At 39.1% G+C, this 27,326-nt stretch overlaps 1 protein-coding gene across 1 annotated transcript in view; it reads right to left on the minus strand.

The window, feature by feature from the left end:
• The window catches only part of LOC124133314 (serine/arginine repetitive matrix protein 1-like), a 33,627-nt gene extending 16,294 nt beyond the window's left edge, over positions 1-17,333 (minus strand). Inside the window, exon 1 of the mRNA XM_048401184.1 lies at positions 17,177-17,333. The gene's annotated coding sequence lies outside the window, so the exon portion shown is untranslated. The remainder of the gene's footprint in view (positions 1-17,176) is intronic.
• Positions 17,334-27,326: the final 9,993 nt, after the last annotated feature.

Below are 27,326 nucleotides of genomic sequence, written 5' to 3' on the forward strand. Positions count from 1 at the left end.
CATTTCAGTTTTGACTGTAGTCTTGATTTTGTTTTCGAAATGATATTTTGGTAGAGATACGCAAATCGTTATAAAGTTGCTTGCCGGAACGGGCATGCATTACAGGGGTCCATAAATCCAAATCTTTGCACTAACTATTGTGCTACTTTAATGGTCAAACGGTTGGTCTTCATTTTAACCTGAAGCTTAGAGATTTTTAATATCTATCAGTATATGTGCTCTGGAGATCAGACTTCCAGACGACCTCGGCTGACACTACAACTGCCTTTCTACGGTAACTGGGGTATCATTGGGTGTGGACAGCACCCGCAGCTCATTCTTACACTTCACCATGAATGCGGAAGGTTATACTTTCCCTACTACTCGGAACATTCGGACCAGCAAAATACACCCCTATATCTACTGACCACATTCTTCACAGAGAAAGTCCAGCATAGCATGGCTTTCTCAGAATGGAGCCCACATGACCACGGACAGTTGCAATGTGTAACCCATGTCCAGGCACCTTGGTCGTCTAGGTATAACGTACAATTGTAGAAGGACATGCTTACATTTAGTCAAAGTCAACGTGATTATAGAAACTATATGGGGTTAAAGTAGCACCGAGTTTACACCATAATATTGTAAAAGTGATTATGTCTGGAAAAATAACCTGCTTCGTCTAAGTGATGCGTCTCAACTGGACATAAATCATAAAAAACAGCTCATATTAGTAGGAAGTGGCGTGTCACAACTGCAGCTGAAACATTATAGACCAACTCATTACATGAAGTGTTGCATCACAACTGGAGCTGAAACATTGGAGACCAACAAATATGAAGTGGTGCTCACAACTGGACCTGAAACAGTGGAGGCCAACTAATATAAAGTGGGGCATCACATTTGGACCTGAAACATTGGAGACCAACAAATATGAAATGGTGCATCACAACAGGACCTGAAACATTGGAGACCAGCTGATATGAAGTTGTGCGTCACAACTGGACCTGAAACATTAGAGACCAACTCATTTTGTTAAGTGGCGCGTCACAACTGAAACATTAGAGACCAAATCATTAAGTGAAGTTGCGCGTCATTATATGAGGGTTGCATCGCAACTGGAGATGAAACATAAGAGCGCAACTCATTATATGAAGTGGCACATCACAACTGCAGTTGAAACACTAGACACCAACTCATTATATGAACTGGCGCATCACAACTGGAGCTGAAACATGAGAGCCCAACTCATTGTATGAAGTGGCACATCACAACTGGAGCTGAAACATGAGAGCCCAACTCATTGTATGAAGTGGCACATCCCAACTGGAGCTGAAACATGAGAGAACAACTCATTGTATGAAGTGGCGCATCACAACTAAGGCTGAAACATAAGAGCCCAACTCATTGTATGAAGTGGGCGCATCACAACTGGAGCTGAAACATGAGAGACCAACTCATTGTATGAAGTGGCGCATCACAACTGGAGCTGAAACATGAGAGAACAACTCATTGTATGAAGTGGCGCATCACAACTGGAGCTGAAACATGAGAGACCATCTCATCATATGAAGTGGCGCATCACAACTGGAGCTGAAACATGAGAGACCATCTCATCATATGAAGTGGCGCATCACAACTGGAGCTGAAACATGAGAGACCACCTCATTGTATGAAGTGGCGCATCACAACTGGAGCTGAAACATGAGAGACCATCTCATCATATGAAGTGGCGCATCACAACTGGAGCTGAAACATGAGAGACCAACTCATTACATGAAGAGGCGCCAATAGGATTTTGCACGTCTAAGCTGGATCTAAAACATTAAAAGACTAAATCATCGTTACTGGAGGTGGTACATTTCAGTTTTGACTGTAGTCTTGATTTTGTTTTCGAAATGATATTTTGGTAGTGATACGCAAATCGTTATAAAACTCTACAAAAAGTTGCTTGCCGGAACGGGCATGCATCACAGGGGTCCATAACTCCAAATCTTTGCACTAACTATTGTGCTACTTTAATGGTCAAACGGTTGGTCTTCATTTTAACCTGAAGCTGAGAACTTTTTAATATCTATCAGTATATGTGCTCTGGAGATCAGACTTCCAGACGACCTCGGCTGACACTACAACTGCCTTTCTACGGTAACTGGGGTATCATTGGGTGTGGACAGCACCCGCAGCTCATTCTTACACTCCACCATGAATGCGGAAGGTTATACTTTCCCTACTACTCGGAACATTCGGACCAGCAAAATACACCCCTATATCTGCTGACCACATTCTTCGCAGAGAAAGTCCAGCATAGCATGGCTTTCTCAGAATGGAGCCCACATGACCACGAGCAGTTGCAATGTGTAACCCATGTCCAGGCACCTTGGTCGTCTAGGTATAACGTACAATTGTAGAAGGACATGCTTACATTTAGTCAAAGTCAACGTGATTATAGAAACTATATTGGGTCAGAGTAGCACCGAGTTAACACCATAATATTGTAAAAGTGATTATGTCTGGAAAAATAACCTGCTTCGTCTAAGTGATGCGTCTCAACTGGACATAAATCATAAAAAACCCAGCTCATATTAGTAGGAAGTGGCGTGTCACAAATGCAGCTGAAACATTATAGACCAACTCATTACATGAAGTGTTGCATCACAACTGGAGCTGAAACATTAGAGACCGACCCATTATATGAAGTGGTGCTCACAACTGAAGCTGAAACATTAGAGACCAACTCATTACCTGAAGTGGCGCGTCACAACTGGAGCTGAAACATTAGAGACCAAATCATTATGTGAAGTGGCGCGTCACAACTGGAGCTCAACATTGGGAGACAAATCATTATATGAAGTGGTGCTCACAACTCGACCTGAAACATTAGAGACCAACTCATTACCTGAAGTGGCGCGTCACAACTGGAGCTGAAACATTAGAGACCAAATCATTATGTGAAGTGGCGCGTCACAACTGGAGCTCAACATTGGGAGACAAATCATTATATGAAGTGGTGCTCACAACTCGACCTGAAACATTGGAGACCAAATAATATGAAGCGGTGCGTCACAACTGGACCTGAAACATTAGAGACCAACTCAATATTTGAAGTGGCGCATCACAACTGGAGCTGAAACATAAGAGAACAACTCATTGTATGAAGTGGCACATCACAACTGTAGCTGAAACATAAGAGACCAACACATTTAATATATGACGTATTTGTTAGTTTGTTTGTTTGACGCACTCAGCAATATTCCATCTAAATGACAGTAGTCTGTAAATATTCGAGTCTGGACCAGACAATCCAGTGATTGGCATCATGAGACCAACTCATTATATGAATTAGTGCATCACACCTGGAGCTGAAACATATGAGAAAAACTCATTATATGAAGTGGCAAGTTACAACTGGAGCTGAAACATAGAGATGAGCTCGTCATATGAAGTGGCGCGTCACAAACGGAGCTGAAATACTGGAGACCGACTTATATGATGTGGCGCGTTTTATTGTAAAAGTCATTATGTCTGGAAAAATAACCTGCTTCGTCCAAGTGATGCGTCTCAACTGGACATAAATAATAAAAAACAGCTCATATTACTAGGAAGTGGCGCGTCACAACTGGATCTGAAACATATGAGACCAACTCATTATATGAAGTCACGCGTCACAACTGGATCTGAAACATTAGAGATCACCTCATTATCTGATTTGGCGCGTCACAACTGGAGTTGAAAGATGAGAGACCAAATAATTGTATGAAATGGCACATCATAACTGGAGCTGGAACATTAGAGACCAACTAATTGTATGAAATGGCACATCACAACTGGAGCTTGAACATTAGAGACCAACTCATAGGAAGTGGTGTGTCACAACTGGAGCTGAATCATTAGAGACCAACTCATATGAAGTGGTGCGTCACAACTGGAGCTGAACCTGGACTGGACTGGATTTTGGGGGTTTAACGTCTACTTCACAGTTAATATATTTCGTAGACGGGGTAGTTGGGGAATGATAAATATGAACAATATTATAGATATAGATAAATCACCATACCCAAAAAACTATAAACTATATCTAATAACACCTATGTCTAATGTTTTCATATAATGTATTTAAAAGTATGCATTATGTCTTAAGCTATTATGACAAAAGAGGGGATAGATGGTTAATGAATTTAATGAATAATGAGTTTAGCATTAAGAATGAAATCGATAATTGAGTTGTATTCTGCTGGAGCGTTGAATGGACTGAATAGTAAGGAAATACTGTGCTGATCGTGAGATGGGACAGATTGATAAAGTTGAGAGTGGAGTGAGTGAGTTCGGTTTAACGCCGCTTTTAACAGTTATATCGCGGCGTGTCAGCTTAATGTGGGAGGAAAGTCCGAGGTGATGCAGGTCCTAGACGTTTACCACTTCGGTGAAACCCACGAGCACGGGTATGGTGCTGACAGACCTAAAAACATAATCGGGGCGAACCGGGATTCGAACCCACAATCATAGGTTTCTGGCGTGCCCAAGGGACGCCAATCTGCACAGCGAATCGCGGCGCCTTAGACGACTGGGCCACCCGTCGAGAGCGGAGAGTGCTTTAAAGTGGACACTGGTTAAAAAAGGGATCTAGATATTAGGGAATAAGGCATTTACCATTTAGATGTCTTTTTTGCTTAAATAAATTATAGTTAAGATTTTAATTGCCACTGATAATACGGGATAATATATTATCAAAAAAGGTCGAATGGTTAAAATTGTGGTATTTATAGATAGGTTTATGAAATATAGCCTTAATCCAGGTTAATGTAGTAGAAATTTTGAATTTTGATGTATTGTTTTATTTTAGATTTCAGCTCGGCTTTGGAAGTGTGAGATCAATGAATGGGGATTGATGAGTTATGGCTATTTTAGCTGCTATGTCTACAATGTATACCAGGTGTGTTGGAATGGCCAGGTACCCATAGTAGACTTATAGATTTACGTACTGATTTTTATTCTGAAATGAAATGGATGATGTTGTTTATTAAGTCTGGTCGGGTTTTGAAATATTTGTTTTGAATTTGCTATTATGAGCCAAGAGAGTCTGAAATAATTAGAAAGTTGTTTTGTTTAAGGGTTTTTACCAGATGGAGGGCTGTAAGTATGGCTAATAGTATAAGTATACTTTTTATAATGACAATTAGGGGTTATTGGTTCGGCCTGGTCTATAGGGATACCTAGTCCTGTGTTATCGTTCTTATCTTGTGAGGCGTCAGAGTATATGTGTGTGGGGGGTGGCCAGTTGGTATGTATGTGGTTAAGTATTAATGATGTTATTTTCTGTAGGGGAGATGTTGGGTTGTGTATGTAGTACACTGTGTAGTGAGGTGTCTATTTCTGGTGCTGGTTGATCAAGTACATAATTTTGGGGTGGGGGAGTGTCTTTAATGTTGGTGAGATTGTGGGTATGTAATAGTTTGAATAGGGGAGTAAGGTAGGGTGGGTTTTGAATTTTGGGATTGTAGAATTTATAATGTTGTCATTTTTTTGTATGAGTGTTTTGTATATTGGGTTATGTTTGGCCTCAGCACATGAGTTTAAGCTAAATTGATGTCTGCGGTGTGTGATTGAGAGTGTGCCTGTCATTAGTAATAGTGTATTGTGGGCAGTTCCAGTCCTGCTACCTGTGTCTATTCTTAGGGCTTTATATAGATTTTAGTTTATTATGATTTGTACTTGTAATGCCACTTAGGACCGGAGCGGCATAATCTATTTTTGATTGTATTTGTGTTTTATATATACGAAGAAGTGTTTGTTTGTCTGATCCCCAGTCGGTGCCTCTGATGGCCCTCATTAGGTTTAAGTCTAGTTCGCGGTGAGATTGAGTCCAGGTGAGATTTTGATCAAATGTTACTCCTAGAAATTTTGCTTCTTTTTGAAATGTGATTTCTTCATTGTTTATTTGAAAGCCCTACTTAGTAGGCCATTTTTTAATACTGTTAAGTGCAGACTGTATTTTGGTTTTAATTAGGTTTAATGATGATGAGGATGTCCAGAAGGAAATGTCGTCTGCAAATTTTGCTGTTGATCTATTATTATTTTTAATAGTTTTGAGAAAAATGTCATCAATCATGAAATTAAAATGTACAATATGCTACCTTGTGGGGTGCCATTTTCTTATGGGTGGGTATCTGATAATGTTTCATGGGATTTAACTGTGATATTTCTGTCTGTTAGGAAAGAGTGTATGATATTTAAAATTCTCCCATTAATGGCTATATTTTCTAATTTTTGAATGAGGCCATTATGCCAAACCGTATCGAAAGCTTTGCTGAGGTCTATAAATATGGCCAGTGTATATTGTGTTTGTGCTTGTGTCGTCCTAATGTCTTGTTCCAAATGTAAAACGTGGTCTAAAGTCTGTCTGTTGTTTGTGAAGCCACAATGGTCTGGGCGAATAAGATTGTTTACTGAAATATTATGCTGTTATTTATAATTGATTCCATGATTTTACATAAATGGGAAGTTAGTGAAATGGGGCGATATGAATCAGGCTCATTTAGGGGTTTTCCTGGTTTCAGGACTGGTACTACTTTTGCATGTTTCCATGTTGATGGTGTAGGGCCTGTTGTTTTATATGTTGTATAATTGTAAAAGGAAATTTTTATGGGGATTTTGTTTAAAATAATGTAGCCAATGTCGCCGAGACCTGTGGCTGAGGCTATATTCTTGTTTTTTTAGGGTTGTTTGTAATTCATTTATGTTAAGTATTTTGTTGATAGGTAGGTGGGTATGGTCTGGTCTTTTTGTGTATGTTGGAATTTTTTTTTATGGCGTTTTGGAATTGGTGGTGGGGTAATTGGTGGAGCTGCTGGTTTTGGTGAAGTGGGCAGCAATAACATTAGCTGTTTCTTTATTTGTGGATTGGTCTTTAATGTTCGTGTAACTTGGGTTAGGTACCTTTTATGGCTTTAAATCTTTTTCGCAGTTTCATAGGATTGTTATTGCCAATTTTCAAGGAATTACAAAAAGATTGACAGTGGCTTTTTTGCTGCCTTGATGAGTTGTTTTGTTTTGTTTCTAAGATTTATGAATAAAAGTAATTTTGAACGGTCCCTCTTTAATTTATTAAGGGCCTTTTTCTTAATTTCTTTTAAATTACAGAGTTCCACAAGGGGACTGGGTGATGGGTGTAGATTGTGGATCTAGTGGGGATGCATTTTAAGGCTATTTCATGTAATTTATTTTATTCGATTTGTGTTAAATGTGCACGTGTCTATATTTGTGTCATGTATTTGGTCTATGTCTGTTTGGTTGCATAGTTTTGTAAACAGTTGCCAGTTAGCTTTTTTTAAATTAAATTTTATTTGCTGGGGAGAGTCCGAGGGGGGTTCAGATGGGGTGGGTGGGTGGTTTATAATTAATGATTTTTTTATTGAGCAGTGGTCGCTGCCCCATGGGTCATTATGAACTTCCCAGTTAGTTTTGTTAAAAGATTACCAGTACTGTAGTTACTGTTATGTCCACTGCTATTGGATTTTGAAGATGATTTATTGGGTACCGGATGGGTTGGTTGTCATTTAATGAAATTAGGTTGCTACTATCTATCCAGCCTACCTATAGTCTTCCATATTTATCTTTGTATTTTTTTTGTTCCCCAAAATGGATGGTGTGCATTAAGGTCCCCGAGGATAATGGTATTGGGTTCTATGAAACATGTTAGAATTTCTAAGTCGTCGTTATTAAAGGGTTTGGTTTTTGTATGGTATAGATTTATTACTCTTATCTTAGATATTTTGATAGTGGTATTTATATTCAGGACTTCTAAGTTAGGAGTGGGAATATCAATAATATCGTAATCAAGGGAGTTTTCTAGAAAACTAAAACGGGTTTGGTCCGTGAGTGGGTAAAAGTTGTCCTCTTGATCATCAGTTGTGAAATTGTATTAGGGGATGGTTGCTGGTTTGTGGAGGTCTGATTGTTTAATATTTTTGTTGATTTTTAGGATATGTTTTTGTTTGATGGGACATGTATTTTGGTTGGATGTGTGGCCTTGGGCTTGGCAATTTATGCAGTAGGGGGCCCAAGTGCATTCTTGAAAGGCATGGTTGTTGGACCCACACTTGGGACAAAGAGAGACATCATCATTATTATGGGGGGTGGAGAAAATGGATGTGGATAAAAGGGGGAGGTCATATTTACCCCTGCAGAAAAAGATGAATCCATAAGAAAAAAAAAGTGGCAGTAAAGAAAATTACAGTCGTTTGAAAAAGCCGAGTTGAGGGGTGTGTGTCCCTGGTCGCTGAGTAACAATGGCGGCTGGCCTCTAGGAACGCTTGAGCTGGGAGCCGGCAGTGGTAAATAGGCTGTAGGCAGGGGGTCAGGCAGAATAAGGAACTTTAGTGGTGTTGAATAATAGTAGCTTGAAGTCTTGAAGGTTGATGGTGGTTAGATGATGTTTGATGATTATGATAAGCGCTCACAGGCTGAATATATGACCGAAGACCATGATGGGGAGAATATGAATGGGGAGCTGAAACATTAGAGACCAACTCATTGTATGAATATATGAATTGTTTTTGTTTTTTTTGTTAAACGCCGCACTCAGCAATATTCCAGCTATATGACGGTGGTATGTAAATAATCGAGCCTGGGCCAGACAATCCAGTGATTGACATCATGAGCATCGATCCACACAATTGGGATACGATGACATGCATCAACCAAGTCAGCGAGCCTGACCATCCGATCCCGTTAGTCGCCTCTTACGTCAAGCATAGTCACCTTTTACGGCAAGCATGGGTTGCTGAAAACCTATTCTATCTCGGATCTTCACGGGTTCTAAAATGATGACAATAATACCTTTTTTGCAATTGGGTTAACCGCTTATGGATACGATGTGCTGTAAAGTTCGATTTTGATTCGTTTCTCCTTTCTTTGAAACTGTGGTTTGCTGAAATAGTATTTTCCGTGAGTCATGGTACATGCTGTGATTGTACAAGATAATTGTTAATCAATTATGTACATAAATACATCATATGCATCAAATACATATTATAAATAGCCTCAGAAAATGGAATATATTATCACAGGACACTGCTCGTATTTCTGCCATGGATATTAGATCTAATAAATATCAAATTTACAAATAATTGATGTAGACTGTAATCTCGATTAACGTATGATAATCTATTGCAAGTCTTCAACTCTTATTTGATATGTTATCTGAAAGGTCAGCAGTGAGTAAACGCTTTATTTCTTTTCGTTCAATGACGTTACAATCTTCAATTTGATTTGTGTCGGTGATTTCCCGCTGCTGTGATTTTGTCGTCTGGACAGGTGCGCGTGATTTGACCTCGCGTGTTCTGACGTGAATGACGTCACGTCAAACAGCTGATCTGATGTTGTGGTCGTATATAATGGATACACGTGGTTTCAGTTTCCAAATAATAATATATTCACTTTGACAGAACTAGAAAGTAGACAAGGATATCCCAAATGGGAAGAGACCGTTTATCACTAAAGTACTGTCGGAAATGAACTATAGAAATATGCACACGTGACTCCGGTATAATGATAACAATATAGTCTTCATAAAACATCTAATCCACACATAAAAATCATTTGAGAAAATTCTAGATGTGCATCTTCTAAAATGACAAAATGACACGACGTTTGTTTTGTCAACACTGCTCCTGTGATGCATGTTACATTCCACTCGCACAGCCATAGCCATGGTACACGACATGGAGTCTGTGCTAGGAAATGTATACAAGTTCTTTACACTTTAGAGAGACAGCGGGAAACCATTTATTAATTTATATAGGGCGAATTGCCCAAGCTATGGCGTTTTGAACTCATACGACCAAGTCTACGGTATGAAACAAAACAAGTATGGGGGTGGTCTCAAAAACAAAAACGGGACGTAAAAGGATATTAGACAGCTTTGATACAAGGTGATTAGGCGTATAGTGTACAAGTTTTATGAGCAGAAGATAACCCTGACTTGTAGTAGAATTTGGGACGAAACAAAAGATACAATTAACGTTTGCGCTAACTATTGTTTTCCAACAGTTGAAATTTTGATACACTGTGCGTGGCGATAACCGAGCAGTTTTCAGGGGAACATATTCCATCCTGACTATGAGGTCACATTATCTCAGGGCCATTCATAACTATAACAGTCAGGGCGTCCAGATAATTTACCTTGATGAATCATTCCACTGAGTATATGTGGCTATCGGCAGATGGACAAAAACGCACCCATGGTACCATCAGGTAAAGGTAATCGTGTCATTGGTTTGCACACCGCAACCCATGATATGGTGCTTATTGATGGATGTGTGCTGGTTTCGAGGCGAAAAAGAACTGGTGATTTTCATAAGGAAATTATATGATGTGATGTGATCATAGATTGGTTGGAACTTCAGCTATTGCCCATTTTATATAGAGATAAATGCTACCTCAAGAAACAATCTGTAGAACTACAAATAATTCTTGATACCAAAACCTCAACCTTCCAATTCTCATTCCGTTTCATAGCTTTTAACTATTCCATCATGTTTCCAAGCAAATATGATGTAGTACATATCTTAAATATCACCCCATCAACGCACATGTCAATCAAGTACAATAACAGCAATAGTTTGAGACCACCCCCAACTCGGGTGGCATTTGCACCTGTGAAAATGCACACCTCGGGACAGCTCTAAGGAAATTACCTCAGGTTATAGGCCGTTTCATACATGCATGACAACACACGAATATTTTCTAAGTTTATCATCATTTTACCTGTAAAAGTGCATTTAAGGGTAATCACAATGTCAGTTAGGACAGGCTAGATTAGGTCAATTCGCTTTATTTTGATGTATGTTCTTTTTATAGTGCTATGACTCGTATTTATTAAATGAAGCCAGAAAAGCATTTTTCTAGCATTGCCCACAGTACTTTAGACTAACACTGACGATGGGGCCGTTTTCTGATTTTGGTATGTTGACGAATGTGCTTTTCATCTCTGTTTAAAGGTTTGATATTCCAAGAAAATATTGTGCATTTAGTTGAGTAAGGGAATGGAATGTTTTACAGTGAGAAAGCTGTCAAAATGGACCCAATATTAAACTTTATGTTTTTTATAGCCTCATATATTAGAATCTCGCATTGGTTCAATTTAAAACAAAAACAGTAAATATAATTAGATCTACACGCAATACATAGGTAAATTCACAATCGATTTCTGAATGACAAAATGATTTCAGAGTAGACTAACTGTGATTTCGTTTTGATGTTTTAAATAGTTTTCATTTTGTTTTTTCACTGTGCATTATATTGATTATCAAATATTTCGATTAGTGGCGTACGTATTAAGTAATAATTACTTTGTTTTGCATTAGTAAGAAATAGAATTTGTAAACGAAAAATCGTGTCTAAGAGCAAAATGAATGCTTTCTTGTGGTTCTTTTTTCACAATTTATAATTGTGTGTGTTCCCACCAAGCTGTAGTTTAGCTAGACCAAAAGAAAAAAGGAAAGACATAATAACTGAAAACCATTAGTTTTAAAGCTTGTGTTAGTTATATTTTCGAAGTTCAATACCAAGAATATATGACAAATAATTCCATTACTTTCATTCACCAACGATCATTATCTAGTTCAAACTTTTCCTTTTGTAGAATGGATAAAATGGAAAACTGTACTGGAAATAAACTATCACGAATGACTTTGAATGTGCATGTACATACCTAGGTTTAAAATACACTTCTAAAGTCGTATTTATATAACAATATGAAAGAAAAAGTTGTATTTCAAGGACTGACCATACAAGTATATTTTGAGCAAAGGTCTAAGTGAGGCAGCCAAGTTCGAAATAATAGTAGATGAGATGAGGATGTATATTTTCTAGTGGTCATTGTGAAACACATCTCGTTTCAAGCTTTTTGTAAGCTAGATTTAAACCATTAACAACACATCCTAACACCTGCATTATAATTAAGCGGTCTGTGTGATTGCACAATGAAGCAATATCCTTTATGACATACAGCGCCCAAGTTACGAGTGATCGAAAATAGGTTCGTAGATTTCAACCCATGAAAAACTATTTTGATGGGATCTACATGTACTTACTCTTGGGTGGTAGCATGTTATAATCTTGTTAATTATTAAGAAATAATAATTATGTCAGATATTGAGCGATGTCAATTTGAGTATTATAAGGGCTGTTTAGCGATCTTTCATATTTTGTCCTTTGAAAATGTCCGATGTCAATTACCTCGAAGTTGTTTTTATCACTAATGAAAGAGCACGGACACTGAAACCTACATGGTCATCGGGATTTCTTCAAGATATACACTCCTAACTGTCACTCGTATTGCAACATTCTCTTTGACAGTCTGCGTACGAACTACTCACGACCACTTCCGTCAATTTTGTTTTGATGTAAAAAAAACTCACATTAAACTTTATCGGGATTTTATATGGGTATTGACCAGTTATCGCTGAGGACCAATTATCACCAGCTCCCTGTTATAGCGCGCATGTGATCGCATCTCATTTTACTTTTGCTCGTATTCATTAGAAGAGAGAAATATTTATCCGAAAATGATGAATAAAATGGACTCCAGTGAGGATGTAATTAGAAAATACCACCATAATGACCTTGCTGAAATACAACTTTAGAAAAGACGCGTGGGCTGTGTCACGTGAGTATTTCATGCGAAAATATAAATCAAACAACACGATGATGAATTTTCAGTTCTGTCATTGCTTTCTATCTGTCTGTCATTTCTTCCCCAAAATACAGTTCTGAAACCTATTTGGATACACATGCATTATACGGGACACCAATCCGCCAATTGTTTGATGCTACTAATAAAGTAGATCGGATTTAGGGAATATTATCTTATTCATGATGAAAAAGAAATTGAGTGCGATACCCGAGATACTAAAAAATGCAATTTGAAAAACTGAAGCGGTGCGCGTGATCACGTGGCACGTGCTGTTAAGACGATGGCGATAACTGGTACAGTCAGTCGACGGGAAGGTTCTATTTCCACTGTTTTGATTCCCTATCGTAGCGTTATAACAGAAATCAACTGAATGTTATTCCACCGACAGAAATGAGCGCATTTGCTCATAGTTTCACAAAAATAAAAGTTATTGGTACAGTCAACTTTATCCACGGAATATGTCAGAAACAACATGGAAATAATAACTGGTCGATGACCAGTAAACATTAACCACTGTAAATTCTCAATGAATGTGTACTGCGACATAAATGTCATATGTCTATCACCGTCAGGAAATGTACTTTCCAATTATATGAATTATTGGACAATTAGATATCAAACAAGAGCGCTTACTTGGCTTTACTTGTCACATTCGGGTGCTTCCATATTACGAGTAGAAATATATATATTCAGTAGAAATATTGAAACACCTAAACATTTTTGATAACAGCCAAATTTTATGTTAAAATGAATCATATACATATTCTGTCACGCCATACCAAACCCAACCAAAATCAACCTCTGGCAAATATATTTTTAATCATTTTATTTATCGGGACTAATATGGTAGAAAAAGGGGGAAATGATTTCTTCATGGAGGCTTTAATCAGGATGTCTTTAAACACGTTATGGTGATTATTTGCCATATTTGGTAAACAAATACAGATTATGGTGGACATAGGATACCTTGATATGCTTGGAATTAAAATTAAGATTATAAGTTAAGGTAGATTTATCAGGTGGGCCAATAACACCATTTAGCTAAATATTGCTGAATTACATTATATGAAGTGGGGCGTCACAACTGGAACTAAAACATTAAAAGTACAAAGTCACAGTGACATAACATTAAACTAGGAGGTGGCGCTTCTCAACTGGAGCTAAAACATTAGTAAACATCACATTATACTGGGAAGTGGCTCATCTCAACTTGAGCTAAAATATTAGAGACCAGCCCATTATATGAACTAGTGCCACACACCTGGAGCGAAAGTATTAGAGACCAGCCCATTATGACAGGAGATGTCCCAACTGGAGCTGAAACATTAGAGACTAACTCATTATATGAATTGGCGCGTCACAACTGGAGCTGAAACATTAGAGACTAACTCATTATATGAATTGGCGCGTCACAACTGGGGCTGAAACATTAGAGACTAACTCATTATATGAATTGGCGCGTCACAACTGGAGCTGAAACATTAGAGACTAACTCATTATATGAATTGGCGCGTCACAACTGGAGCTGAAACATTAGAGACTAACTCATTATATGAATTGGCGCGTCACAACTGAGGCTGAAACATTAGAGACTAACTCATTATATGAATTGGCGCGTCACAACTGGGGCTGAAACATTAAAGACCGAAGCGATCTTAGATACGATTAATCTTAACAACTTACGTTCAAAGATAAGATATCTCAAGTTGAGATCAGATACATTTTCAAAACTATATTAAATATGTCGCAGATCGTATAAAGTTACGATCCCTATCAGAGAACTCATGTGTGTTAGTGTTGTGTTTTCCAGTGATGTGACAAGTGAACGCTGTGCTATGCAAAGGCATTTTTCAAACCCAATAAATTTTATAATCAATAAGTGTAGTGTTACTACATTATAGTTATTAGAATTGAAATAATGCGCAAAAAAGATACTTCACTATTTTCCCTTCTAATGATCCTCTCGCGAGAGAGCAGAGCTTTATGTAAACACATCACGTACAAAGTCAAGGACGAAAGTTATTAAGGGACGTTATTCTAAATGACAATGACGAGACCTGATGTTACTTGATGTATACTGGGTCAGTTTCACAATACTGCTTCTTTTTGTGTTTATGTCAAAAGTCAAGTTTATAGATAAATTACATTATACCTGGAACCACTCAAAACAAAACTTGTTCACGAAGCAGCGCACCCACGAGCGAGTTACAAAGACAATGTAAGTTTCTTTTGTTATTTACATATCCATTATATTTCACGAATAGGTGTTGTTTTGAAAACGAAACCAAACACAATTATCTTTGCTAGAAAAAATTTAACTTGATATATTCCTTATACAAATATACGATACGCATATTTGATCACATGTATTTCCTTGTTAAATCAATAAGATTAGCTGCCCCTGAGTTATCAATAAGGTCACGGTCATTACTATAGAGCCTGCCGACACCTTCCGTTTTAATCCTTCCCAAATTATCGAAAAGATGTGTTGTTTCACACTTCTTCAGCATGGACTCGGATAGAAATACCAGCCGACTCGCCTCGCATCAAAACACTGGCCGTGTACTCGCGGGCAGATGACCACGGAGTACGCTGATCACTGAGTCGGATTAACGAGACTGATTAATGAGTGGTTTCGGTAATTCGTTGCAAATTAGGTGTGTCGGAGTCGGAGTGCGAGACTGTCGGATTAACGGGTCTAAATAGCACTGATTTAATCGGTTCCCATCATTAGTGTCGGATAAAGCCGATTGTCGGATTAACGAGTGTCGGATTAACGAGACTTGACTGTATATTGTAAGCAATCGACTCAGTTATGTGGATCGCTGTTGCGATTAAGAACATTTCTAACGTGATATCTTCGATGCGTTCTTCGTTTTTTTCGAAGTGTCAATTTGAATCACACAGTTTAACCAAATGAATTGTCAATCTTTGAACGTAAAGCAGATTATTTGTTTGAAAATTATCTATGGGAAAAATATGCCGCCATCATGGATTAAGATAACATAAACTTACCACAGGTATGGGACTATCTTAGATTTATGGCAATCTTACGATATCTTAGGGCTACGATAGTTTCGAAAAAAGGCTGGAACTGGAACCTTCCTCAACACATTACTTATATTTTCTGAACTATTTTCTACCCCCGCCAACTCCGAAACTCTTAAACTTAGCAAGAGGATCAAAACATTAATATAAAATAGCAACTTATTTCAAAATTTCAAAATTTATATTCCAAATTGTAAATCTATATGAACATAAATCCCTTCACAATAAAAGGATTACTAAATGGTACATTGTTTTTCTAACTCGACACATTTAGACAAAATAAGTTCAAGAATTCAAAGAGCCATTGCAGATCTAAACTATGCAACTAAACACCACAGTGATTAATGTACAAACTGCAAAACAACCGATGACCTTGACAACTGATCTTTATATCACGATCAGTAACAAACTTATGTTCGAGCTCTATACATCAAAATATAAAAAACCCATCTAGCTTTACTCTTCAGGCCATATCATGCATCGACAGTTTTCTCGTCAATTTCAAATTTCACTATATAAAAATATTTTAGATTAATCTTTGACAAAACAAAATTCCAAACAAACCAATTCCCATATATATTGAATCTAAATTCGGTTGTTGTTTTTAAAAAAGAAAGAAAGAATCTTTGTGTGCATGTAGATGTCGGTCAATGAGTCACACCTTGTGAAGATTTGTTGACAAAAATTCCGAAGGAAAAAGTTACACCTAACCCCTCCCTATTTAGACACTGGTACTAAGTTTGCGGTTGCTTACAGCAAACCAAACAACTAACCTTGTCGGAGTAAGACTGCTGAATCGACGGAGCTAAACTCGTTTTTATTGCAATTAATGCCAGGTTTTATTGATATTAAACCAACAGCTTGCAGGTTTCACGAAGAAAACAGCATGTATTGATGTTACTACACCTTTCATAACAGAGCTGGACAAGATAGAGCTAGATGAATGGTTAAAACGGTCATTTCGCAGCAAATACTCTGAATGTAAACATATGCTGTTGGCCAATGTGTGGAGGCGTTGGAAACAATAACATAAACAGAACATAAACAGAATTTAGAAACAATATGTTTTATGTACATGCTGTATTCTTACATTAAATAATATCCTTCATTCATTGACGACATGGGACAAACCCCCCCCCCCCCCCCCCCCCCCCACACACACACACACACACACACACCCGCAGGCACACACAGCCACGCACAGATACACACACACTCTTGCGTGTGGGTCGTTATTTATGTGGAATAAAATCTTAAAAATTACGCGAAGGCCTATTTCAGTTCGCCTACACACACAGTGACAGAGAAACGCTCTTACCGGCCTGGTGCCCTGGTGCTGTTTTGTTACGAATATAACATCACATCATCTGCGAATCGTTACAGCCATTGCGATTATTCGTTTACATAATTATATGTTCCCCAACAGATTGCTTAATTACATATTGCTGCACTTACCGTGTCGTTTTGTTCAACGTCCTCTCCAAAGTGAAAACATACGGCAGGGCAGAAAATCAAGCTGAAAAATGTTCCTTCGTGAAAAGTCTTCATAATGGACATGACATACCAAAGTTTTAAACGCAGCGTTCAAAGGAGCGCGTGCATATTATAAACATGAGAAATAGGGTCTAAGCCCATTGTAATCTCGAATTTAAATGAATTGTTGAAATTAATTTAACATGCACCGGTGCATTGAGAAAGTAAGCGTCGTCTGCTTCGATCCATAGAGTCTGGATTAACGCAGGAAAAACTCGTGCAACGGAAGTGTTTCCCGATTGGCTAAACTCGTAGCCATGACATCACGTGACTATTCTGGTGAACACCTGCATGAAATATACAACATTCTAACCTGATTTGACATTTGTTTATATAAATAATCTTAACCGACAAAGCCATTGGCGGTGGAGTTTGTCTAGCGAGGTTAAAGCGTTGACTCGTCACACCAATTCACCATATGGGTACACCAAGAAGAGCCGATTTTGACGCCCCTCTCCGTAATATGGCTTGGATTTTGTTCCAAATTTCGCAAATGATTTTGAAATAATAAATGGTAAATTTTAGCGGTATTCATCATTAAAAAAATGGAGATGTAATACAGTGGATGGTCAACCATGAGTTGCCAAGCGCCTTAACATTTTAATGCAATTTAATCATAATGATGCTTATGAAAGAAAAATTATCCAAGAATTATGAACAATAAGTATAAAGTACGGGGAAAAACGTATTAATTGAGGGTCAAAGGAGAGTATACCGAATTTGTTTTTTTATGTAATGGAAAAATATTGAAAGAACCGTTGTTAAATTTGATCATGTCTATTTAGCTATCACTCATTCCTGCAACAGTTTGTGAAAAGTGTCTGAATAATAATATTGTGGGGGTTAAAGCCCAAGTTAAAGGTTCGATTCCCAACATGGGTACAACCCTTGATTTGCCGTAAAAGTCGACTATGCTTGCTGTAAGAGGCGACTGACGGAATCGGGTGGTCAGGCTCGCTGACTTGGTTGATGCATGTCATCGTATCCCAATTTGGTGGACCCGTGAAGATCCGGGGTAGAATTGGTCTTCAACAGCCCGTGCTTGCCGCAAAATGCGACTATGCTTGTCGTAGAGGCGTCTAACGGGATCGGGTGGTCAGGCTTCCTGACTTGGTCGATGCATGTCATTGATCCCAATTGCGTGGATCGATGCTCATGATGTCTATCACTGGATTGTCTGGTCCAGACTCGATTATTTAGACCCCCGTCATATAGCTGGAATATTGCTGAGTGCGGCGTTAAAACCAACTCCCTCACTTAACGGACATATACAATGTTGTCAGTTAGTCGACCTGAATATCGCTGAGTACAGCGTTAGACAAGAAACAAACACACATGGGTATAATGTGTGAAGCCCATTTCTGCTGTCGGGCGCCGTGATATTGCTGGAATATTCCTAAAAGCGGCGTAAAACCGAACTCACTCAGAAGATGGAACCATGCTGGAGTTACGGAAAGGAGCCAGGTTTAATAATCAGTTTTATAATGATATATGCAAATATACTGCGACATGCACAAAGTTCTGTAGCTCACCTGGTTTTTTTCTGGAATATTTTCACAATAATAAAACTATTTATAAACAATATTACCACGAAAATGTCAAACCTTTTAACAAAAGTTTCAATACAACAAAACAACATGCATATTCCAGAGAAACCCATACTGGTATTATCAGCCAAAACTCTGAGATCATGATGATGCATTAAAAAATAAGTAATAAAAAATCTTAATTAAGTAATAGTAAATAATGTCATGCTCTGTATGGTTTACATGGCAACGATGTTTAGAATCGGATCAGAATTCTGGTATCCAAATTTGTAGAGACACCAGGGTTTTACCGGGGGCAAAATATTGAAACTATAAGTTTGATTTGTACGATATTTCTGTATCAATGTTCGGACATTCCATATCAGATTTCTTTACTCAGTCATTAAATTCCGTTTCAAACAAGAAAATCCCTTTCCAAAAGAAGCGAAAGGCCTAAAAATAATTTGCATATTTTGTTGCTGTTTGTACAGTGGCCACTAAGCTGGTACCCGAATATATTCCCGGGATTCCCACAATTCATTACCGAGTCCCATTACTCGCAATTACACAGGCTTCTGTAAATCTCTGCGACACCATTGCTGGGATGATCGATCAGAGTCACTGTCTTCATGCAGTAAACTTTCATCACGTAAGAGTATTGCTTTATATAGCTCCCGTTTTTCCAGGGGAACAATTAACTTGCCTTTGCATGTGTTTGTTACGGGTGCTACCGGTGGGGCAGGATTCTATCACCTTTTCACGAACACCAGGAATCATTACTATTTGATAGTGATTTAAGAACACATGATCATGAGTGAGTGAGTGAGTATGGTTTTACGCCGCTTTTAGCAATATTCCAGCAATATCACGGCGGGGGGACACCAGAAATGGGCTTCACACATTGTAACCGTGTCGGGAATCGAACCCGGGTCTTCGGCGTGACGAGCGAACGCTTTAACCACTAGGATACCCGACCGCCCCGACATGATCATGAAAAAGTCGGAATCGTACATCTGCTTTTAGCAGAGAATTATTATGAACATGGAAAAGGTTTTGTCGCTTTTATCTATTATAGATACGTAAAGGCTAAAAGACGGATGCAGATAGATTGTTAGGTGATGTTGGCCTTCCGTTGAGACTTTACTGATTGCTGACTGATTGTTTGTCGTTTAACGCCACACTCGGCAATATTCCAGCTGTATGACGGCGGCCTGTACATAATTGAGTCTGGACCAGACAATCTAGCGATTGACATCATGAGCATAGGTCCATGCCAGACAATCCAGTGATCGACGTTGTGATCACGCCGTCGGAGTACGATGACACGCAATGAACCAAGTATTCGAGTCTGATCACCCGATCCACTAAGTCGACTGTACGACCACCCCATTGAACTCTGCTGTGTTGTCCGTCTTATAAAAAAATATATATATTCAAGAAACAGAAGCTTGCAATTATATTTGAAAATGGGGGTTTACCTTGAACCCTCCTGTGTTGTAAGAGGGGGCACGGGTCGCCCAGTCGTCTGAGGCGCCGCGATTCGCTGTGCAGAGTTGCGTCCCTTGGGCATGCCAGAAACCTATGGCTGTGCGTTCGCATCCCGATTCGCCCTGATTATATTTCTAGGTTTGTCAGCACCATACCCGTACTCGTGGGTTTCACCGAAATTGAAAACGTCGGAGACCTGCATCACTTCGGGCTTTCCTCCCACATTAAGCTGACACGCCGTGATATAACTGGAATACTGTTTAAAGCGGCGTTAAACCCAACTCACTCACTCAATGTGTTGTAAGAATATACTGATCTGCAGACAGCGTTCGGTAAAAAAATGTGGGCCTAAAAATCCTCTCGTTTCGACCATTAAGAACGAACTGCACAAGCGCGGAGCGTTTTTCATCGACAACTTAATAATAACAATAACAAAGACAAAAATAATCCATTTAAACGGCGATGTACACCGTGCATAAGCGTGTTCTAAGTGCTTAGGCATTTATTACCCCGGTCAATTGATCAGTGTGCACTAAACAATTATTCTCAGCTCCCTCGGGTGCTATCGGACTTTCATTTTGTGGAAGCCTCGGTGGCTGAGCGGGTTAGATTGCTGATGTTGTGTGCTGGCGATTAGGCGCCCAACTCTGGCAGCGTGGGTTCGAATCCCGGACTCAACCCCCAAAAGAACGAGAATCTATACTTCACAAAGAGAGTGTTATCCCAAATATAACATTTGATATATTTTTCGTGTGCCTTTTCACCTTTTCATCTTGAAAAATATTTACTTAGTAGTTTCAGAGGCAAAGCAATACAGATATCACAAGTATCTAATTTATTTAATTCATTAAATCGGTACATATTTTTCACATTTACCGAGAGTTCTATTTTGATAATAAACACAACATGGCTTATGCCCCTCGCAATATGACGTCATTGGTGCCAATTGATAAAGGAATGACGTCATAAGACTTTATTAGACTCGTTTCACGTGGTGTAGGTACAGGCGTGTGGTTCTGTCTGCTCAGATGCGCAGCCTTTTGTTTTGTTCGGTGTCGCGCTGTACAAAACACAACGCTAAGCACAATTACTCTAAATTATGTCTTTTCCAAAATCGCGACTGAGAAGACAACAATTGTACAGGGATTACATACTGTAAGATGATCTTTGGAAGGGTCCGTTGTATGAATTGCATTTATTCTTTCATTTGTGCTGCGCATCTTGACTCTTGCTGAGGTGCTGTCGTGTTCCGCGAGAGATTATACCTGCTGGTTCCTGAATGATCGGAAGCGGATAGTGTACAATCCGTATAAGGAAACACAAGCTCCTCACAGCGATAGTACGTTCCCGTAGCTCTCTATACCGAGAGTGTAACGAAGGTGTCACGCGCTGGGAAGGAGCTTGAAGGAAACAGACTAAAGGGACAGCACTCTCATCAAGACCCTGACTGGACTGTTTCTGTTAACAAATGCCGTGAAGTTGAGTGAGTGAGTGAGTGAGTTGGGTTTAACGCCGCTTTTAACAGTATTCCAGTTATATCACGGCGTGTCAGCTTAACGTGGGAGGAAAGCCCGAAGTGATGCAGGTCTCAGACGTTTACCACTTCGGTGAAACCCACGAACACGGGTATGGTGCTGACAAACCTAGAAACATTAATCGGGGCGAACCGGGATTCGAACCCACAATCATAGGTTTCTGGCGTGCCCGAGGGACGCAACTCTGCACAGCGAATCGCGGCGCCTTAGACGACTGGGCCACCCGTGCCCCCTCCGTGAAGTTGAAGTAACTCAGGTAAGTTTGCTGTTTCGTTATAAAAGAGATAAAATCTAATCACAGTAGTATTTAAGAAATGTGGTTTAGCAAGAGTAAGGTGATATTTTTCATAGTTTCACTTGATAAGCATGAATATCCGCGATGTTGTCTCGTTTCCTGTATGGTTATGTCGATACTCCGTCATCAGCTGATCATTGCAGTATGCAGCTAATTCATGTTGGTGGAGTAAGTTGTGTTACGTTATTTCCATGTATTTTTAGTTATACAGCCTTTTCCGTCTGGAGTGAATAAGTGAGTGAGTTGGGTTTAACGCCGCTTTTAACAGTATTCCAGTTATATCGCGGCGTGTCAGCTTGAGGTGGGAGGAAAGCCCGAAGTGATGCAGGTCTCAGACGTTTACCACTTCGGTGAAACCCACGAGCACGGGTATGGTGCTGACAAACCTAGAAACATAATTGGGGCGAACCGGGATTCGAACCCACAAGGGACGCAACTCTGCACAGCGAATCGCGGCGACTTAGACGACTGGGCCACCCGTGCCCCCTTTTCCGTCTGGAATTGAAACAAATAATTAATAAACTTCATAATAACACAGTGTGTGTTTGTGTGGGTGTGATTGTATAATCATGTTTTATCATTATGATTCAGACTGTTGAAGCAAAAAGACAAAAAAATACATTGTTGCAACATGTTGTTTAATTATTTTTATTTAGGCCTTTTCAGGTTTTGCTGAAAAAATATCCACTCTCTATACAAAATCATGGGCTCCATATTTCATGTTTGATGCAATTTACACACATATACAATTTTTACAGTACATTGATACATGAAATAAATCAAGTTACCATTTTTTATTTTGTGATAATAAAATATAGCTGACAAAAGTGTTAATGTTTCTATGTTGTATCTTTCAAATATGTATTTTTGAGCCAAGTCACACCATACACTGATGCCCAGAAGAGCCTCAGTCCATCATGGTGTACAATCGCTGTCCAGTGTACACCAGAAGCATGGCACACCGTGCTTCACAGTATGAGGTACAAAATAATGTTTTGACAAGAAATAATCACACAATGTAAATACTATAAGCAAATGGGTCATTATCAAAATATGAACCTTTTTATGTCAGTAATCTCTATCTTTCATAAAGTTTGAGATAGCTCTTAACTTTCATCCCTAATATTTCAGTGGGGAACCAAATTAACATACATCATCAACATTTGCCTTGTCAGTGTTTTATTTGCTTGTGGTGGAGTGGTATCTAGTCTGAAATTGTTGAATTATCACTGTCAATAGAAACCGAATGCACTTTTCAGTGAACATATTTCAGATTTTATGTCATATACATGAGTTTTTATGTTGTTATTTTACAAATGGGATTAGAATCTTTAAAATAAACATCAGTGTCCTCTATGTTTCTATCTTTAAATAATGAAAAATAAGCAAGCCATGCCTGTCTAAAAGGTTCCTGTCCTTGGTGTAACCATTTGTTTAATTAGGTGTAAGAGTTATCTATCTTTATGTAGAAAGAAGGTAAATGAATGCTCTCTTATCATATCTATTCCTGTCTTCCATGGAGAAAATTGTTTTTGAGTCAACTGAAGAAAACCTTATTCAAACTGGAAAAAGGTTACACCAAGCATCACCATATGAAGGTCCAATGTCCTTGGTGTAACCTTGTTATAAAGATAACTATTTGATTTACAAAACATCCTAACATGCATAAAAGAAGAGTTGGTAATGAATGGTGTCAGCTTCTGTACAGTGAGCTGTCAGTTGTACTTTAATTTCATGTTGAATGAATATATGTAACTGTCCTTGGTGTAACCTAAATCATGACAAAATGTCCTTGGTGTAACTTAATATGTGCTTGGTGTAACGTAACATGTCTTTGGTGTAACTTAATAGTGAGTGAGTGAGTTTGGTTTTACGCGGCTTTTAACAGTATTAAAGTTATATCGCGGAGTGTCAGCTTAATGTGGGAGGTAAGCCCGAAGTGATGCAGGTCTCAGATGTTTACCACTTCGGTGACACCCACGAGCACGGGTATGGTGCTGACAAACTTAGAAATATAACCGGGGCGAACCGGGATTCGAACCCACAATCACAGGTTTCTTGCGTGCCAAAGGGACGCAACTCTGCACAGCGAATCGCTGCGCCTTAGACGACTCGGCCACCCGTGCACCCTACAATCTTAGATACAATCTTGGTATTTTCTAATTACGTCATAAAAACGTTATGTTATGAGTTGATTTATCTAGTCAGATTATTCTTTTTATTTAACATGAATAAGACCGATCGTGATATGTGAAATGAAACGATAGTGGTGATATTGATCTATCATATAGCATTAGCATGACTTTGCATTGATGACACCAGGTGTTCGCGAAAAGTTAAGAAGCAAACAACTGAACAGAGCCTCCATCCTCAAACAAGCCCAGTGTTTCGTGAACACCTGGTGTCATCACTGATATTCAGTGATCCATTCACATCATTTCCACCGCTATTTTGCCAATTCGCACAATGGAATCGGCTTCGACGGAGAGTCGACACTGCTTATTTCCCGGCGTTGATATTTCACGAATGTCACGGTGTGTCAGATTGATGTATGAGGAAAGCCTGAAGTGTAGCAGACCTCACACGTTTTCCACTTTGGTGAAACCAATACTCAGGGCGAACTTGGATTCGAACCCAGGCTCATAGGTTAATGGCACGCCTTAATGATGCTACTCCACGTTGTCGTGGCGTCTCACGTAGCCGGGTCTTGCCGCCTCGTGATAATGAAGTCAATGTAAGCGCTCGTAAAATATATGCTTCTTCTCCACGGCGAATCTGTTTAAGACACACTGTTCATGTTGATGCCTCGAAGACATAGCGAAACAAGCCATAACGAGTGAGCGAGTTTGGTTTATTGTCGTTTTGAATAACATTTAGTTATATTACAGTGTGTCAGACTTACGTGGAATAAAGACCGAAGTGATGGTGGTCTTTGACGCTTACCACTTTGGTGAAAGACGTGTTGGTTGGTTTGTTGTTTAACGCCGCACTCGGCAATATTCCAGCTATATGACGGCGATCTGTAAATAATCGATTCTGAACCAGACAATCCAGTGATTAATATCATGAGCATCGATCCACGCAATTGGGATCGACGACATGAATCAACCAAGTCAGCGAGCTTGACCACCCGATCCCGTTAGTCGCTTTTTACGACAAGCATAGTCACCTTTTACGGCAAGCATGGGTTGCTGAAGACCTATTATACCCCGGAATCTTCACGGGTCGAAAGACGTGTTGGGCTGACTAACCGAGAAACATAATCAGGGCTATTCGGTGACACGGACACACGATGTTAGATTTCTAGCACGCCTGAGAGAGGCAACTTTAACTTCTCGCATCATAGACGGTCTATTTGTGTGCTGAATTCAACCTGAGGCTGTAGTTCTTAATTAAAAGTAAGGCCAATGGAACCCCGTTAAAATGTTTGTAACTTAATGTATTGAAGGTCAAAATATTTCTACAAGGTTATATACTCAACAATCTACGTATGTTTCCTGGGAAGAACTGTCCGAACTATCAAGGTTCAACTACACGTGTTTCCTGAGTAATGCTCCCAAAGCTATCAAGGTTCACATGCACGTGTTTCCGGAGGAAAGCTCTCTAAACTATCAAGGTTCGACAACACGTGTTTCCTAAGTAAAGCTGGCCGAACTATCAAGGGTCAACTACACGTTTTGAGGCTATTCCTTAGAAAGCCGCTTCATTAAAAATTGTAGAATGCGACGCTCCTCTGACAGATCCACATATAATTCTGAATGCATGTAAATGAAGTCATCGTGTCCCTATTGCGTGGATCGATGCTCATGATGACAATCACTGGATTGTCTGTTCCAGCCTCGATTACTTACAGACCGCCGTCATATAGCTGGACTAGTGCGGCGTTAAACAACAAACAAATAAACAAAAAAATTACCAAATTTTCTGGAGACATTTTTCATACAGTGTGAATAAGTTTTCATGGAACCATAAATTCTTTGTATGGATTAATGTAACACTTCAAAAGTATATGGTATGTATCGTACGGTTGCAAAGTACGACAACACGGGGATGACACTTTATGCTGTGGTCTAGCTTTCACTGCCTTACTCGCACCGGACGCAGATACGATATCCCTGACCGCTGACTTCATCCGGTCACCGGGCGGTCACCTACCAGTCATCCAGGGACTCGAGCGAGCTACATACATACATACATTAATATATTGTGTCTATCAACATGCACTACAAGTTCTTGACTCTACGTCCCCTACTCCGTTACACTATACAATGGCATTTATACAAAACAGTTATTTCAATATAAAACACGTAATTAATTTATATATAATACTTATCATTCACTTCTACAATACGATGCTTGTCGTAAGAGGAGACAAACGGGATCGGATGGTAAGGCGCGCTGATTTGGTAGATGCATGTCATCGTGTCCCAATTGTTTGGATCGATGCTCATGATATCAATCACTGAATTGTCTGGTCCAGACTCGATTTTTTACAGACCGCCGTCACATAGCTGGAATATTGCTGAGTGCGGCGTTAAACAACAAACAAACAAACAAACAAACAAATGAAACTCAATATTTAAAAAAACCAATACAACATTTATCAATACGATATATGTAGCATTTATGAATTTGGAGGCAAGAGTTATCGGAACTTAAACAAACATAAAGCACATCAAATAAAGCTAACTGATAATAAATAAATTCATACAGAATATATTAATGATGTTGAAGAGCGTGAGTGTGGTTTTACGCCGCTTTTAGCAATATCCCAGCAATATCACCGCGGGGGGCACAAGTAAAGAGCTTTATACATTGTACACATGAGCGGGATCGAACCCGGTTCTTCGGCTTGACGAGCGAACCCTTTCACGACCAGGCTACCCTACCGCCCTTTTTATGATATTGGTAGCAATAGGTATCTCAACTAAAACTCAAGCAAATGAAATAAAGTTAATCTAAAAATAAACGACGATTAGCAGTTGTACAATAAAACACTGCAGGGAGAATAAACCGCCAGTCGATTATTTCTTATATGAGATATCAATATTATGTTCAGCCTCTTTAAGGATGTTACTAAACCGTACAAACTTGAAATATATTTACCCGTATTTACATAATGATGACTCCCTGAATGGAATCCGACCTCGGCAATGTCGGACAAGTCCATTTTGCGAACAGGTGGGATAAGTTTGGTATTTCCCGCATATTCTCACATTCCTAACGTC

Source organism: Haliotis rufescens, unplaced genomic scaffold, assembly GCF_023055435.1.
Source record: "Haliotis rufescens isolate VD_foot unplaced genomic scaffold, xgHalRufe1.0.p SCAF_21, whole genome shotgun sequence".
Classification (NCBI taxonomy): domain Eukaryota; kingdom Metazoa; phylum Mollusca; class Gastropoda; order Lepetellida; family Haliotidae; genus Haliotis; species Haliotis rufescens.